Here is a 14617-nt window from a genome sequence, read left to right as displayed (position 1 = left end):
AACTGTTAGCGGTGCTTTTAGCTATTTAAATGGGGAGAAAACCAGCCAATGTTTATTTCTTTGTCCAGGGCGGACACGAATGCTTGCGTGACGTGGGCTCCTCTCCCACGTCCTTAATTGCCAAGCCAGTAGCGGCTCTGGTGACGTGTCCCGTGGGTGTCTGTGCAGTGACGGGGCTGCCTCACCCCTGTGTACCCCAGGACAGACATTTGGGGGGCTCTTTGCTGCTACCACAGGGCGCAACCTGCGGGTCCTGGGGCAGGCAGGATGAGCGCTGCTGGGCCCGGAGGGTAGGCCTGGCCTGAGAGGAGACAGTAAAGGAGGCAGGTTTGGGGCTTAAAGCAGGCTTGTCCTGCCCCAGCCTTCTCCGGAACCTGTGTGCCTGGCTCTGGAAAGCCGTGACAAGACATAAAATGACTCGCAGCTTGCCAAGAGAGCTGCGGTGCTGGAGGAATGGCCGCCTCAAGGGGCTGAGGCCAGGCACCATCACGGGCAGGACTCGAGAGACGAGGCACGATCTTGGCACAGACACAGAAGGGAAGGGGAAGCACTGCTCTGCTGGCCCTGAGCGGTGCAGCCCCAGGAGAAAAAAAAAATCTGTGTTTCCTTAGGCTGATGTCCACGATGCCTCGTTGTGGGGTTTGGGGCCTTGTCCCGAGCCCGGAACTGTCGTCCCCGTGCTGAGCCCTTAACGCAGCGCCCCAGAACCTCATCTTCCGCTACCTGCAGAACGTGAGTACCGCGGGGAGGGGGCGGGGATGGGGATTTGGGGGGTGTGGGGGGAGTGGGGAGGGTCTGGGGATTCCCCTCGGTGAGTTCGGCTCCTGGCCGTGTCCCGGGACGGGTTTGTGGGGGATGGAGAGCTGTGCGGCATGCTGGTGGGCACGAGGAGCCCGGCGTTTCCCCCTCGTGTAGCCGGGCGTGCAGGGGTGTTCCCTTGTGACTGGAAACGTGTTCTTCACCAAACGTGTAGCATTCACCCGATGGTATAACGCTAAAACGTCGGATTGCTCATTGAAACTGCCCCTGAGAGTTGCTCCTTGGAGCGTTTGGGAGCTGTCGTGGCTGTGGCTAGCAGGTATTTCTGAACACATGAGAGAACAAAACTGCTCAGTGTTTGTGGCCCGACTTACTCTCCTCCTTTGTTCTGCAGATGTCGAGGATCCAGGTGTGGCTCTATGAGCAGGTGAACATGCGGATAGAAGGCTGCATCATCGTGAGTATCCACACGTCCCCACGTTACATCTTTCGTTTTCCCTCATTCACAATCCTGTTTTTTGGTCAAGAAAAGTTATCACAAGGAAAAAAAAGAATTGTACTTCTCTAATAAGTAGTCTTCGTTGTCCGGCCAGGATCGGTAAAAATCCCTGCTCGCCGGTAACTAGAGCCCTTCATAGAGCAGCGGGGGGCGGGGGAAAGGCCTCCTGCCCGGCCCGGCTCCCCTCCGCTGCCCTGAGGGGGAGCAGGCCTCGTGTCCGGGCCCTGCGGGTCGGGTCAGGGTGCCCTGAAGGGAGGGGAAGGGGGGGGGTGCAGGCCGCAGGGCCTGGAGGCAGGGCTGGGGGCTGGGGTGTTCCCTCCCCCCGTATCAGCCCCTTCTGGGCCCTGTGAGGCAGGAGCTGCTGCCCGGGGTTAGGCCCAAGGTCCCCTGTCAGGCCCGGGGCCGCCCTTCCCCTCGCCCTGCCCTTCCCTCCCACTCCTGAGCCCTTCCTCAGGCCTTGCTGGGCCGTCCATCCGGCTGTCTGTCCATCCATCCAGCCCTCTGGCCATCTGTCCCACCACCCTGCCCTCTCCCTAAGGAAGCAAAGAGTCCCCGGGCTGCCTTCATGGGGAGGGGGGAGTGGGGAGGTTCTGCTGAGAAAAAAATGAAAGATTTCCCCCTTAACGGGCGCCTTGCGAGTTATTTTGAGTTCCAACCTTCTGCCTTCCTTCTGTAGCAGTGCCTCTAAGGGGGGCGCTGTAACGCAGCCCTCATCTGGCGCATTGCTCCTCCGTTCCCCCAAGGAACTGCCTTCAGGATCTGACTAACTCTGGATGCACCCGGTTGTCGCCTTAATTTCTCCTTTAGCTTGCTGAAAAGAACCCTGTTGGGTGACCTTTTGCGTTTCTCGCTTAAAATTTGGATCAAGGAGGTCTGTGTTTCCTTACGCTGATGTCCACGCTGAAGGGGCAGAAGGGTTCCGTGCTGTTGCTTGGGTCAGCCTTGTTGCCAGGTTGGGAATGTTTAGCCTACCGGTGCTTCGGTGCTGTTGGGCTGCACTCAGAGTGTGAGCTCTGGGCGTTATTTCTCAACTACTGCGTTATTGGAGCGTACGGAGCCGAGATATTCTGCGGATAGGTGATTTAAGCCACGTCAGAACCACCGCTGTGGCGTGTGCCAGCGTCGGACACCCGTTCGACTGATCGGGCGGAGCAGGTGAATTGAATTTGGTGCTGGGTGGCGAGGTGGTGTTGGGGGAAGAGCTAGGCTAAGGAGAGCTTCCTCTTGCTCTGCCCCTTCCCATCTCAAACGGCCGCTTCCTGGGGAGATGGGTTCGTTGGGAGGCTAACTACAACGTTACAGTGAGGATGAGGAATCCTCTTTAGTCCCGTAGGTATTTGCTGCCAGGCCGCAGCGTTGATTTCAGAAATTGTATTTAAAAAAGGAAAAAGAAAGGAAATCCGTATTCTTTAACATACTCTCTTGTCTCGGAGAGTAGATGTAGGAGCTTCAGCAGTGCCCTTCCTCCCGAAAGGATTCCCAGTGTCTGCTCAGACACTGAGGAGGAAAATAGAGGAGAGCCACCCGATATAAATAAAGGCAAGAAGGGGTTATGGATTAAGGGAAAACCACTACTTCAAAAATTGGTGCTCTCTACAAACCGGTTAAGGGTTTGGGACCTGCAGGTGCTGCCTCCACCTGTGTGCGTTGCAGTCGTGCCTGTTGCCACTGAGCAAAACGGGGAGAGCTGCTTTGTCGAACGCGGCGTGTTAAAGCACGTGCCACTGCCTGGAAGAAAAGCACGGACTTCCCTCGTGTGGGACTTCTTCCCTAGCCATCTGTGGTTTACCTGATGGTTTCCCATAAGCTGTGAATGTTTAAAAGAAAAAAACCAACAAAACCCAACACCAACGTTGAGAGTGGTGAGGCAGATCCTCACCTGGGGCCTCAGAATCAGCGGTGACATCACCATGCGAAGCATTGTGTGCGCTTCGGGTCGGGGCTGCTGCGAGCCTCGCAGCGGGGAGGGAGAGCGGATGCGGGGTGCCTCTGTGTCAGCCCTCTGCCCTGGTGGCTTCGTGAGCACTGAGAGTTTGACTCCTGTGTTCCCAGCTTTCGCTTCCGCACCTGCGGTGTGGCAGAGCCAGCGAGCTGCTTCCTCAGCTGGAGGAGGAAGAGGAGTGACCTCAACATTGCCGAGGTAAAGCACAATTCTTGAAAAGATTTGGCAAAGATGTGGGTTGTAGCAGCGCGGCTGCTGCAGCTGCAGCAGATCCTGGAGCATTGGAGAAGACAGAGAGGGGTTTCTTCGTGAAAAGAATGCTGTTAAAAGTGTTTTCATGCCAGAAATGAGGATAAACGCCTCTGTTGTTTGACATCCTCTATTGACCTGGCACATTGGCATTACAGCGTACCTGGCACGCTGTTTGTATTAAAAAAACAGGTCTTTTAGTCAGGGCAGGCCAGAAACCTGCCTTGGCACTTCCACATGGCAGCAATGCTTACAGACCCTGCATCCTGGCTGCCAGGCCAGGATCTAAATCCGATGGTGCTGTTGGTAAACTGAAGCTCAGGAAGCGCTTCTGGGTTTTTCTGTACTTCCATGTGAATTTTGACCCTGTGAAGATGGTGTCTTAAGCTATTTTCGGAACAACAAATAGGTTGAAAAGCAGTTTCAGTTTAACATCTGCATGCTTGGGTGTTATTAACAGAGCTTTGTATACTGAGCTGGTGCTTGGTAGGAGAAAAAACATAAACCTTACCTGGGAAACTTGGACCCCCTCAGCTACATGCTGCTAGGAGGAAACTCAGATGTAAGAACACACTTAAATAACACATCAGCAGAGCTGTTGTGCTCCTGACCACCAAAGGCACCTTTTTCCAACACCGTCGTACTGGAAGTTGATGCAGCCGGTTCCATCCGTAACGTGGGACTGTAGAGTGCTGTAACAGAAATATTTTTTCACAGCTTTGGAGAAAGTGAAGCAGAGAAAACCACACATAACCACTGATAGCTGGACCCCAAACTGCCACAGACTGACAGTGATGCCCACTGGATATCTCCTGCTGCCTTCTGACTGCTCCAGCAGAAGTCCCGTTTTAATTAGCCAGCAGGTCCCTCTGAGTGGCTTTGCTAAAACTCCCGCCGTAGGAAGTATCCTACGGGAGCCAAGTTGCTAAACTGATGTGTGGGTTTCCCTTAACCCCCTCACCCCTGACTTTCCAGCTCCTGACGACACTGCCAACGTGTGCAGTGTCACCGTGTGCCAACTAGGTGCCAGCTGCCATGGTTTGTATATTGTAAAAGTAGTGATTTGGGACTCGTGAGCACTGAGAACAGGTTAGCAATTGCTTCAGAGCTTTACTTGTGTCGCTCTGGGGCAGGGAGATGGGTGAAACATCTTAGGCTTGAAAGTGATTCCCTGCAGAGTGACGTGCTCAGATCCGCACAACAGATCTGTCGTTCTGGTCACCTTATTAGATCCCTGCTTGAGAGGGTGCTTGCAAGAATCGATTCCTCTTCACCTTGATGTGTCAAGCTAAAGAGAAATCCGTGCCGAAGCACTGTCTGATCAGACGAGTGGCTCGGTTCAGGATTGTTCTTTGACAGCTGCAGAAACATAAAACAGGTCCCTGAAGTTTGAAGACTCTTCCAATAGTTTGGGCCAGCAAGGAGCAGCTGTAGCTGGCGGCTGCGGTAACTCGGGGCTCAGAGTCTCAGAGAGCGTGGTGAAAGGTGACCCCCAGCTGGCTGCTGGAGGAAGCTGAGGCAGCGTTCAGCTCTAACCTTTGCCTTCTTGGCTGGCATCTTTGCACTCCTGCTGTCAGTGGGTGTTGAGTGTCCTTCCCCCCAGCCTCAGAACGTGCCCTCAGATGCAGGCAGCGTTTAGCAGCTAGAATTCCCTCCAATATAAAGAGTACAAATCATGCGTTTTCTGCTTTTGCTTTGGAACTCTTAGCTTGAGGTTTTCCTGCAGGCCATGAGGTTTCTTGCAGCAGCAGGGATGAGTTCTGTTAGCAAGAGGCTGTTCTGTGCTTCGACTGTGGGAAGATGAATGGTTCCCTGTGCACCGTTAAATAGAACTTGACACCTAGCACACCGCACTTGCAGCCTGTGGGGTGCTTTAACAAGCAGGTAAATCAGCAGAGGCTGTTTTGCAGCCGGGGTGATGCTGGCTGATTAAAAAGCAGGGGCAGAACAAGGAGTTTCTGGTGTTTGTTCTTGCTTGTCATCCGACTCTCCACTTCCACTGTTCTTTAAAAAAACAAAAACAAAAACAAACAAAAAAAAAAACAAGGGGTAAGCATCTTGAATATCTTTACTAGAAATGGAAGGCACAAAACAAGCCAGCAACAGAGACTGTCCAAGAGAAATACTTGGTGCTTTATAAACAAACAAGGAAGTACCCTTAGGTAGGTGTGATAATCCTCCTCTAATGCGTTTTTGGAGTGCAAAAATAGATTTGTCCCTTTCTTGCTCTTCTCTCCAGGACAAAGGCAGAATAGCCAACTGCAAAGTTAGAGCAGGGAGGTCCGTTTGTTCCATACTGAGAAAGACAAGCCTGTAAAACAAACTAGACAGATTTTCTTTGTGTTATTTATCTTCCTTCAGCAAAGGCAAAGCTTATGACACCTGTTGGTGTGTATTTCCAGGATTTGGGAAAAAGGCTTTGCTCTCTTCGAGAGACTGATAACTTGATTTGATCAACTGAAGAAAGCTGGAAAACTGTTTGTTCCTCATTATTTTTCGCTTGTTACTTTCTTTAGGGTTACTTTTAAAAAGCAGATTTCACTGATCACAAGCCAGTAGAAGACTTTCAGCCCAAGCAAGGGTGAAGACAGCTCTCTCCAAGAGCAGAGGAAGTCCCTGTGGAGAGAAGCCGAGCTTGTTAGCAGAACTCGTCGGCATGTCTAAACAAGGAGACGATTGCTACTTCTATTTCTATTCTACCTGTACCAAGGTATGGCTGGCTTTCCTTTGCTTTGCTTTGTTTCCCCATTGTTTTCAGGAAGGAGTAGATTAGGAGGAGGAAGCACACTGGTCTGTGGTTAACTTGAGAACCAGATAGATTCTGAATTCAGTTGTAGCAACATTAGGCAGCAGCATGGCCATTTTTGAGGCTGTACTCTTTTCCTTGTTGGTTTCCTTTTGGTTCCAGGGAGACAAATGTGCCTACCGCCACTGCGAAGCTGCTCTGGGCAATGAGACGGTCTGCAAGCTGTGGCAGGAGGGTCGTTGTTTCAGGAATGTCTGCCGATTCAGACACATGGAAATTGACGTGAGTGCCTAACCATGTGTTCTCAAAAGAAATCAACAAAAGCCTTTTTCAGTGCCCTAGGTGTACTGATGGTGCTTTTGCAGGATAGATTCGTTTGCTTCCAAATCATACTGGTTTCTCTTACCAAGAGAGGGGGTGGGAGGAAGCAGAGGGAAATAAAATCAATGCCTTAGGTATGTCTTAGCAAGATATATATGTGTTTTGATTATTAGATGCTGACAGTTTTCTCAACAGATGCAGAATAGCTGTTAAATAGACTGCTAAAACCTGCTGGAGCAGGGGGGTAATAAACAGGCTGTTCTATCCTCATGGGAGCAGGCTTGATAAGGAACTATTGGGTCTCTTCTGAGCCACAGTCCTTCAGCTAACGCTGTTCTAGCTGCCTGGGGTAGGAAGTGGGGAAAGTTAAAGGTGCAGAAGAACTAAGTCTCCAAGAAGTAGTTCTAGACAGGGTTAACCTAGGCAATTTCGGATGTTCTTTTTCCCCCTGAATAATCCTAGTATAATCCTAGGTGTATTAGTTTAACCCACCCTCAACTGATGTCTGCGAGTGCCTGTCTTCTCAAACTGAATGATGACAAATCTAAATGTGCATAGTGGTTGCAGCTTATGCAAACTTTGTGAATATGCCCAGAAATACTACACTTAACTGAGAACCTGACCTTTGGAATGATGTTTCAGCACTGTGTTGTGACAGCTGTCATGATCTGGAGCTGCGCATCTCTTTGCAAGCCTCAGGTGCATGTTATCACGAGCTTTTCTTTCTTTCTGTCTTCAGAAAAAGCGCAGTGAGATTCCTTGATACTGGGAGAACCAGCCGGGAGGCTGTCAGAAAGCCAACTGTGCTTTTCATCATGCAAAGGGACGTTACATCGATGGACAATTCTTCCCACCAAGCAAGAGTGAGTTTAGGTCCTTTTTCTTTAAGCACTGAAGACTTAATGTTGAGTATTACTTAGTGGGTGCCAATCCTGTAGGGGGCATCAGGTAACTGTTCATTTGTGAGTGCGGGAAAAGGTCTGCAGTCATAGGTGGTCAGTTAAACCGAGTGTACTGCTGGTGTTTGTTTTCTGCTTTCGTGCTCGGCTTCTCTTTGCTTTGTGTGATGTTTGCCTTGCAGTTTGCTTCCTGTTGTTTCATCTTTTGCTGGGTGGTAGGGAGATGTGTTGTTGTTCGAAGGGAAGTCATTGTTCCCGGTGTAAACAGTGATGGGATGGGCAAAAGGAGATGCTGAATTCGTTGTCTGTGCGGGTTATCTGCCTTTCCTACCATCTCTTTGCATTGTGGTCAAAGTTTTAAACTGCCATATTACCGATGATCCTCCTCTTCCTCTAGCTACACTGCCAAGTCCGCCTGAGTCCGCGGACGATGAGTTGAAAGTGGCTCAGATGTCACTGCAGCAAAAGAAACTTTCTGTCCAGTCAAACCCCTCTCCACAGCTAAGGGGGTGATGAAAGTGGAAAACTCTGAAAATGTCCCAAGCCCTACACACCCTCCAGTTGTAATCAATGCTGCAGATGATGATGAAGATGATGATGGTGAGCATGTGTTGGTTCTTGGAAGGAATTTCTGCTGTAAATGATTGTGTTAAATCTTTGGTTCTTGAAGGAATCTGTGCTGTACATGAATGTAGAAATCACAGATGACGCGAGGTCTGACTAGCGATAGGGCAGGCTGTCTGGCCAGGTCACTGGTGGCTTTGTCTGGCAGTCAGTGGACAGAACCTGAAACGTTGGAGGAAAGCTTAGAACCACTCCTGCTTTAGCTGGTCTGTTGTGTAAAGTTCTATGTGAAACTAGGAAGGAAATTTCTTATTCCTGTCTGAAGAGCAATGTGTTGTGTAGTAGTTAAAGCTGCAGAGAGAATCTAGAGTCCTAGATGTTTTGTCCTAGTGTATTCTACTTCGGAGTTCAATAGGGGGGTAACTGAAAAACAGAAGAGTAACGAGAAGAAAGAGCTGTAGAAGACAGTGCTATATAAGAAGCAATTTCTGAAGCATTAAAGAGGCTGACAGTGGCAGGTGTGGACACAGTATGACAGGAGTTTGTGTATAAATTGTTTAGAGCTGTGCAAATGCCTTTTAAAGGGAAAAAAGCGTGGAAGTACTTTTACTCGTAGACATTCACCTTAGAAAGGACTATTTCTCAGCATTTGTACCTAATAATATTCTGCTTGCTTATGCAGCTTTGTTCTGCACAACGTATAGCTGTCAAGCAGACTCAGATTCACGCTCTACTATCTCAGCTGGAATTTGGAGGAAGCACTGAGACTCGTAATATTTTTTTTCTATGTTAATTATAGTTAAAATATGAGTTTATGTGGTTTAGCTGTCAAAACAGTGTCTGACTGGGTTTTTTGGGACATGGGCTAACAGGATAATATTTCTGTTGGCTACTGGTTTCTGTGAAATAGAAAAAAAAATCCCTTTTGTTTTAGGGGAGGAACCTGTGGTTCGACTAGATCTTGCTGATAGACAAGGAAAACGGAAAGCCTCCGCAGGTAAGAACTTTTTATGAGCTTTTACGTAGGTGCTGCCTTCTATATATGACTGCAGTAAAGAGTATTTTTGAGGTATGAAAGGAAAATACATTGCAGTGGAGATCTGTGTTGACTGCAGAAATGGCAAAAAAAAAAATAAAAAAAATCATTTAGCAGCTGAAAGGCAATTCTATGAAAATATGCTTGAAAAATAGAAGCTTATTGTTGACTGTTCTCAAACCTTCCTGCAAAGAAAAGTTCTTACAATATTCCTTGTTTTCTCTGAAGATGATGTAAGCACCGTTCCAGTGAAGCGCAGCCTTGCTGAAAGGCTGGGGAAGAAGGTAGAGGCTCCGGGAAATGCTGACAAAGCAGCCAAGAGAGATCCAGGTACTAAACGGGCATCTGGATTGGATTCCTGGGTTTTGTATTTAGTCTTTCTGTTTGTCCTTTTCCAGTGATGTTTCTTTTTGCATGTTGGCTGAGGTCGTAATCACTGGGATTCAAAGTTCCCTTTCCTGTCTTGTTTTGAACTGTGAACCTGAAGTTGACATTATGCAGCCTCCCTAATTCGTTCTGTTTCTGTTTTGCAGTTCAAGTTGCCAAGTCTCTGAAGGACAGGCTGGGATTACCTCCTAAACAGACCAGCACTGAGAGAGGTAACAGCTAGATATTAAATATGCTTTCTCCTCCTTCCTTTCCATGAACTTGGACTGCTTTCATCCATCCCTAAAAACTAATGTAAACGAAAACAAAGAACTGATGCCTCTTGCTTGAGTGCTGAAGCTCTTCTGACAGCCACTATCAGAAATCTGGCTCTAGGTGTGTGTTTCTTTTCTACTTGTGCCTTGTCAAGGTTTTTAGCTGCTTCTGTGAACCGTTACGTACCATTAGAATAGAACCACTGCCAGGAGCAGGAATTTGAAATGCAGTCTGAAAAAGTACTAAAGTAAAGCAGCATTTCTGTGTAGCAGTTCTCTCTGGGTAGGGCTGGTCTTCAAAATACAAGTGGCTCAGAGGAGGAGGAGAATGTTGTTCTAAGGATATTGTTCTAAGATGCATTATTGGGAACACTCCAGATTAGTTTTCCTTAGTGCTCTGACAAATTTTGGAGACTTAAAATATTGCTGGACTCTCTTTAAATGTTGGTGCTTCTCCTCATTTCTTGATGATGACAGGGAAGGCTGCTAAGCCGATGGGAGAGATCCGTGTGAAAACACTGGAGGAAATCCGTCGTGAGAAAGCTCTTCGGAGACGCGAAACTCAAGCCAAAGGCGAGGCTGAAGGGCATGGTAAAACTGAAGATTCCAGCGCAGGGGCAAGACCTGCTCGTGCAGGTCGCATCAAAACTTTCCCTGAAGCCTTGTCTGAAAAAAAGAATAACCGCTTGGTAGAAGAGAAGAAAAAAGCAGGAGAATCCCCTAGCAAGAGCAAAATTCAGGGTGAGTCCAAGAAGCAGCTCGCTCTGTCCGGGCGAATGGATTGCACATTGTAGCCTTTCTCTCTCTCATGGGACACGAGGATGCACAAATGCACAAAGGAAACAAGTACCCAGCTTTCTTTATTTCTGCCGTTGACAAAACTTTTTTTTGTCTTTTTTTAAAGCACTTGAAAAAGAAGAAAAGAAGGCAGTGAAATTGAACCGGCCTTTTCCTACCCTTTCCTCTGTAGCTGATGTACAGGTGAGTCCTCTGTGAAGACACACATCCATTCGTACAATTTCTGATAATTCTGCCAAGTTTGGTTACTCACCGTGTGCCACCCTCTTGAGTGTGTTCTTACCCTTCAGCACCTGGTAGGAGCTGCAGAGCAGTCTAAATCCTATCGCCAGCAGCATTTCCAGACAACTCTGTAATCCCCAAACTTGGAATCAGTCTGTTTATACCACAGCAACAAAGAAACCCTGTTAGCACCAGCTGAAATCTACACGGTTAACGTGGAGGGAATTCTTTTTGTTCTTACTGACTTGAGCTGTCAGACGTGAAGGATTTAATACGGAAGGCCAGAGTTCTGTGTTGAAGGAAATCAATCTGTCAGTGGATACTGTATAGGGGAACTTGTATGACTTTCTGCTGCTTAAAAAGAATGTGATAAATAGATGTACAGCAGAACACCCTAGCTGTCTAAAGAAGCTTGCCATAGTGGATATTGCAGATATGCGAGACTGTGTCCATAGTAAAGCATGGCTCTTGTTACATGCAGAATTTTATGGAAAAAAAAACAAAACCAAAAACAACAACAGTAACCTGAAGGATATTAATATGCTGTTCCACATCAAGACCATTTTGGAGGGATTGCTGATCAGATTTTCTTAACGAAATCTCCACGCACGGATTTTTTTTTTTTTTTTGTCCTATTCATGCACTACTTTTCTTTCCTTCTAGCCCACTCAGCAGAGTGGAACTCGTAAATGTCCAGAGAAGAGCTTTGAAGAGAGCCGGTGGGAGAAGTGGCAACAGCGAGAACAACAAGAGAAGCTTCGGAAGGAGGAAGCTGCTGTCAAATCTACTGCTGGCTTCTTTAATACTGAACCAGCAGGGAAAGTGGCAGCTCAATTTCAGGGCCAGGAAGCTAAAAGTAAGTGTTGAAGGTTAAGAGTTCCTTAGGTTGTCTTCTGAAATACAGACAGAAGATGACGATTCTCATGCTGTAACTCTGGCTGGGTGCATTTTGCCACGCAGTGCTACGAAGCGAAGTGTGTACTTTCTTTTTCTTAGTTTGTTTCTTTTCCTGACAGCCAGATGTTAGGTAAGGAACGGGAGACTAGAAAATGACACTACAAATTTGGACGTTGTAGAACAACTTAACAACATCACTGCAAGGGAGAGGAAGCTGGTACAACAGTTGCATACACTCTTGTCCTACTCTAACTGCTGCTTTTTCCTTTCCTAGAGGGAGCAGGACTTTAACTATAAAAGCTGTCTAGATTTGTGAACCTAGCTGGCACTTAGGATTGCTATGTGTCTGCGGTTTGCCTTGTCCTGGATTATTATTTACTGTAGCTATTGGGTTTCTTTGTTCCTTTGTATGGATTGTTGGTAGACAGAGTTTACTATGTGGAAAACATTCCTGAGAATCCAGGCAATGGCGGTGTAATTCTGCTGGCCAAATGCATTTAACTGTGTAGAAGGACTGTGGAAATGATGAAGAGAACCTGGATTTTTCCTGAGGCGGAGCAAGACTGTATCAGTTCTCTCTTCCTTTTACTCTAGCCAACTTGATGACATCTGCGAAGCCTTCGGGTGGGAAAGTCACTTTCCCCAAGAAGAAGGCACTGAAACGTAAGGCACCTGGGAGTTATCCCTCTGCCGTAGCAGCTGTGGAACTACGGACTGCCTTTGCTGCTGACATGATGGGACCTCCAGCCAAAAAAGCAGCCATGGTAAGGCCAGGGGCTAATGCAGAGATGGATCCCTTGTTAAATTTCTACCCTCCTCTAGGAGAAAAGGTGGAAAACTCAAACGTTCTGCAGGCCTTCTGTTTCCTTTTAAATCCGGGAGCTGTCTCCAGGATGCTTGTAGAACCCTTCTGTATTTAGGAGATGAATGGCACTCTTTAACCGGTACTCTGGTGCTGTGATTTCTCTGGTGTGGGGGATTTTGTCCATTCATGCCATGTTCTTAAAAGACACAAGAGCATGAGTAACGTCCAGGTGAATGTGAACTTTCTTCAGGAGCACCTTGGTTTTGTATTTTGGCCACGGCTCCGCAATGCCAGAGGAGAAGCAGTGTGGAGGAAAAAGCTATTAAGGAATCTTTTACCCATGTGTCATAAATACTGTTTTGCTGCTTTCTAGGGTGTTTCAGACGTGCCGGAGCACATCCCAGCCATCAGACTTGAAGAAAATCCCCCAAACAGGTGACAACCCCAACTTGTTCTTTTTCTTGATCAGTGTATATCCCCAGGGAAACGTACGTTCTGTCACATGTGGGAAAAAATGAGGGTTCTGAGATAATTAAAGCCAAAATCCATCAAAGGAATAAGTCACCTGAAACCACTTTCTAGCAGGAAATCTAGCAGGATTGCTTAATTAGGCTTTCTTTAAATGCTGCAAGTCAGCACAGCTTTCCAGTGACTTCTTGGGTTGTCTGAATACCTGAACGAGGAGGAGGTGAAGTTCCTCTTCCTCGTGAGGTGATAGATGAGGAGTAGTGTCCTCTGCCTTTTGGTCCTCAAGAATGCCACCTCAACTCCAGGTGGCCTGGCTTCACGGATAAACCCCCAGACTGAAAAATGTAGCTGGTAACACATCGGGCTCTAAATGTTGTAGCCCTGGGTGGATTGATAACAATCCCTGTGTAAGATTGAAGCGTAGGAGGGCTTGCCTACAGTTTTAAGAGCCGGTTTGCAGAAAAGGGATTTCCCGTTAAGAAATGGCATATCCTGATTGTTCTTTCTTGCTCTCTCAAGACCTGAAGTGCGTCTTGGAAGCCCGGCAAGATTTGAGGAGCAGATGGAGATCGATCTCGAGACCTCGACCTCAGCTTCTTCCCAGCTAGAAGAGGCACGCACACGCCAGCTGAGTTCCACGGGGAATGCGCCCTTATCTGCAGATGAAGATTTTTTTTTTGATTTTTTTTTTTGATTTTTTTCTTTTTATTTTCCCTTTTCCCCTCCCTTTTCCCCTTTCCCTTTTTATTTCCCCTTAGTTAAATTGTTTAGTTCATGGTAGTCTTTATTTAATTATTATTATTATTTCCCTTTAATTAATTTATCCTTATCTCAACCCTTGAGTTGTTCTTTGCTTTACTTCTCCCCCTCCTCATCTAAAGGAGGGGGAGTGAGGGAGCGGTTGTGGGGTTTAGCTGCCCAGCATGGTAAAACCACCACAGTTGGATACCCGTTCCACAGGGAACGCGCCCTTATCTGCGGATGAAGATTTTGAGAAGCTACTTTGGGAAATCTCAGGTGGCAGACTGGAAGCCGAATCGACTTAGACCCAGGGAAGGACGAGGATGACCTCCTCCTTGAACTCTGAGATGATTGACAGTTGAACCGCGTAGTCCTATGGTATATTTAAAAAAAAAATAAAAATTAAAACTGTTCTTCTTGTTGGATACCCCGAGGTGATCCTTTTTCTAACTGAGGCTTTGCAATGAGACTTAAAGCACAGTCCGAAGTGGTAGAAATTGGCAGGATCTGCTCTCAGTTGTCCTAAATTTCCCTGCTGGTCAGAGTTAAGGTCTTGTGCATCCGTTCTGTAACTATAGGTGGCTACCTTCGATATCGAGAGGACAAAGCACTTCTTTTGGCACAGAAAGATCTCCATTGGCACGCCACGGTGGCTGCAAATCGATCTTCTGATGGAGCGATGCTCTGAAGGCTTAAAGGTCAAGCTTCTTCCTTCCTCCCCCCTTGGCACAACTCGATGTTGGGCACATTGTGAAGCTTCGGTGTTCTGATTTCTCAGACAGTTGATACCCAAATCCTGGAGTTACTATGTCAACTCTTGACTTTTACTTGTGTGAGGAATGTGTTAACAATTCGTGTCCATAAAGAACAATTCTGTTTGAATCCTGTCTGCCTCTGGGTCCTGCACTGGCAATTTAATTCTTGAACCACAGATGCAGTGTGTCCCAGTCTCCCCCTCATTCTAGTCAATTTATCAAGGCTTCAGAAAATACTCCTTAAATTTATGAACCCGTTTGCTTTTGTTATTCCG

General features: G+C 47.4%; 1 pseudogene; it reads left to right on the top strand.

Moving 5' to 3' along the window:
- Positions 1 to 627: 627 nt before the first annotated feature.
- Positions 628 to 13681, top strand: LOC137843875 (zinc finger CCCH domain-containing protein 11A-like; annotated as a pseudogene).
- The last annotated feature ends 936 nt before the right edge of the window (positions 13682 to 14617 follow it).

This window comes from Anas acuta, chromosome 24, assembly GCF_963932015.1.
Source record: "Anas acuta chromosome 24, bAnaAcu1.1, whole genome shotgun sequence".
Lineage (NCBI taxonomy): Eukaryota > Metazoa > Chordata > Aves > Anseriformes > Anatidae > Anas > Anas acuta.
The sequence above is the reverse complement of the archived record's forward strand: the minus strand, read 5'-3'. Positions and strand labels throughout refer to the sequence as shown.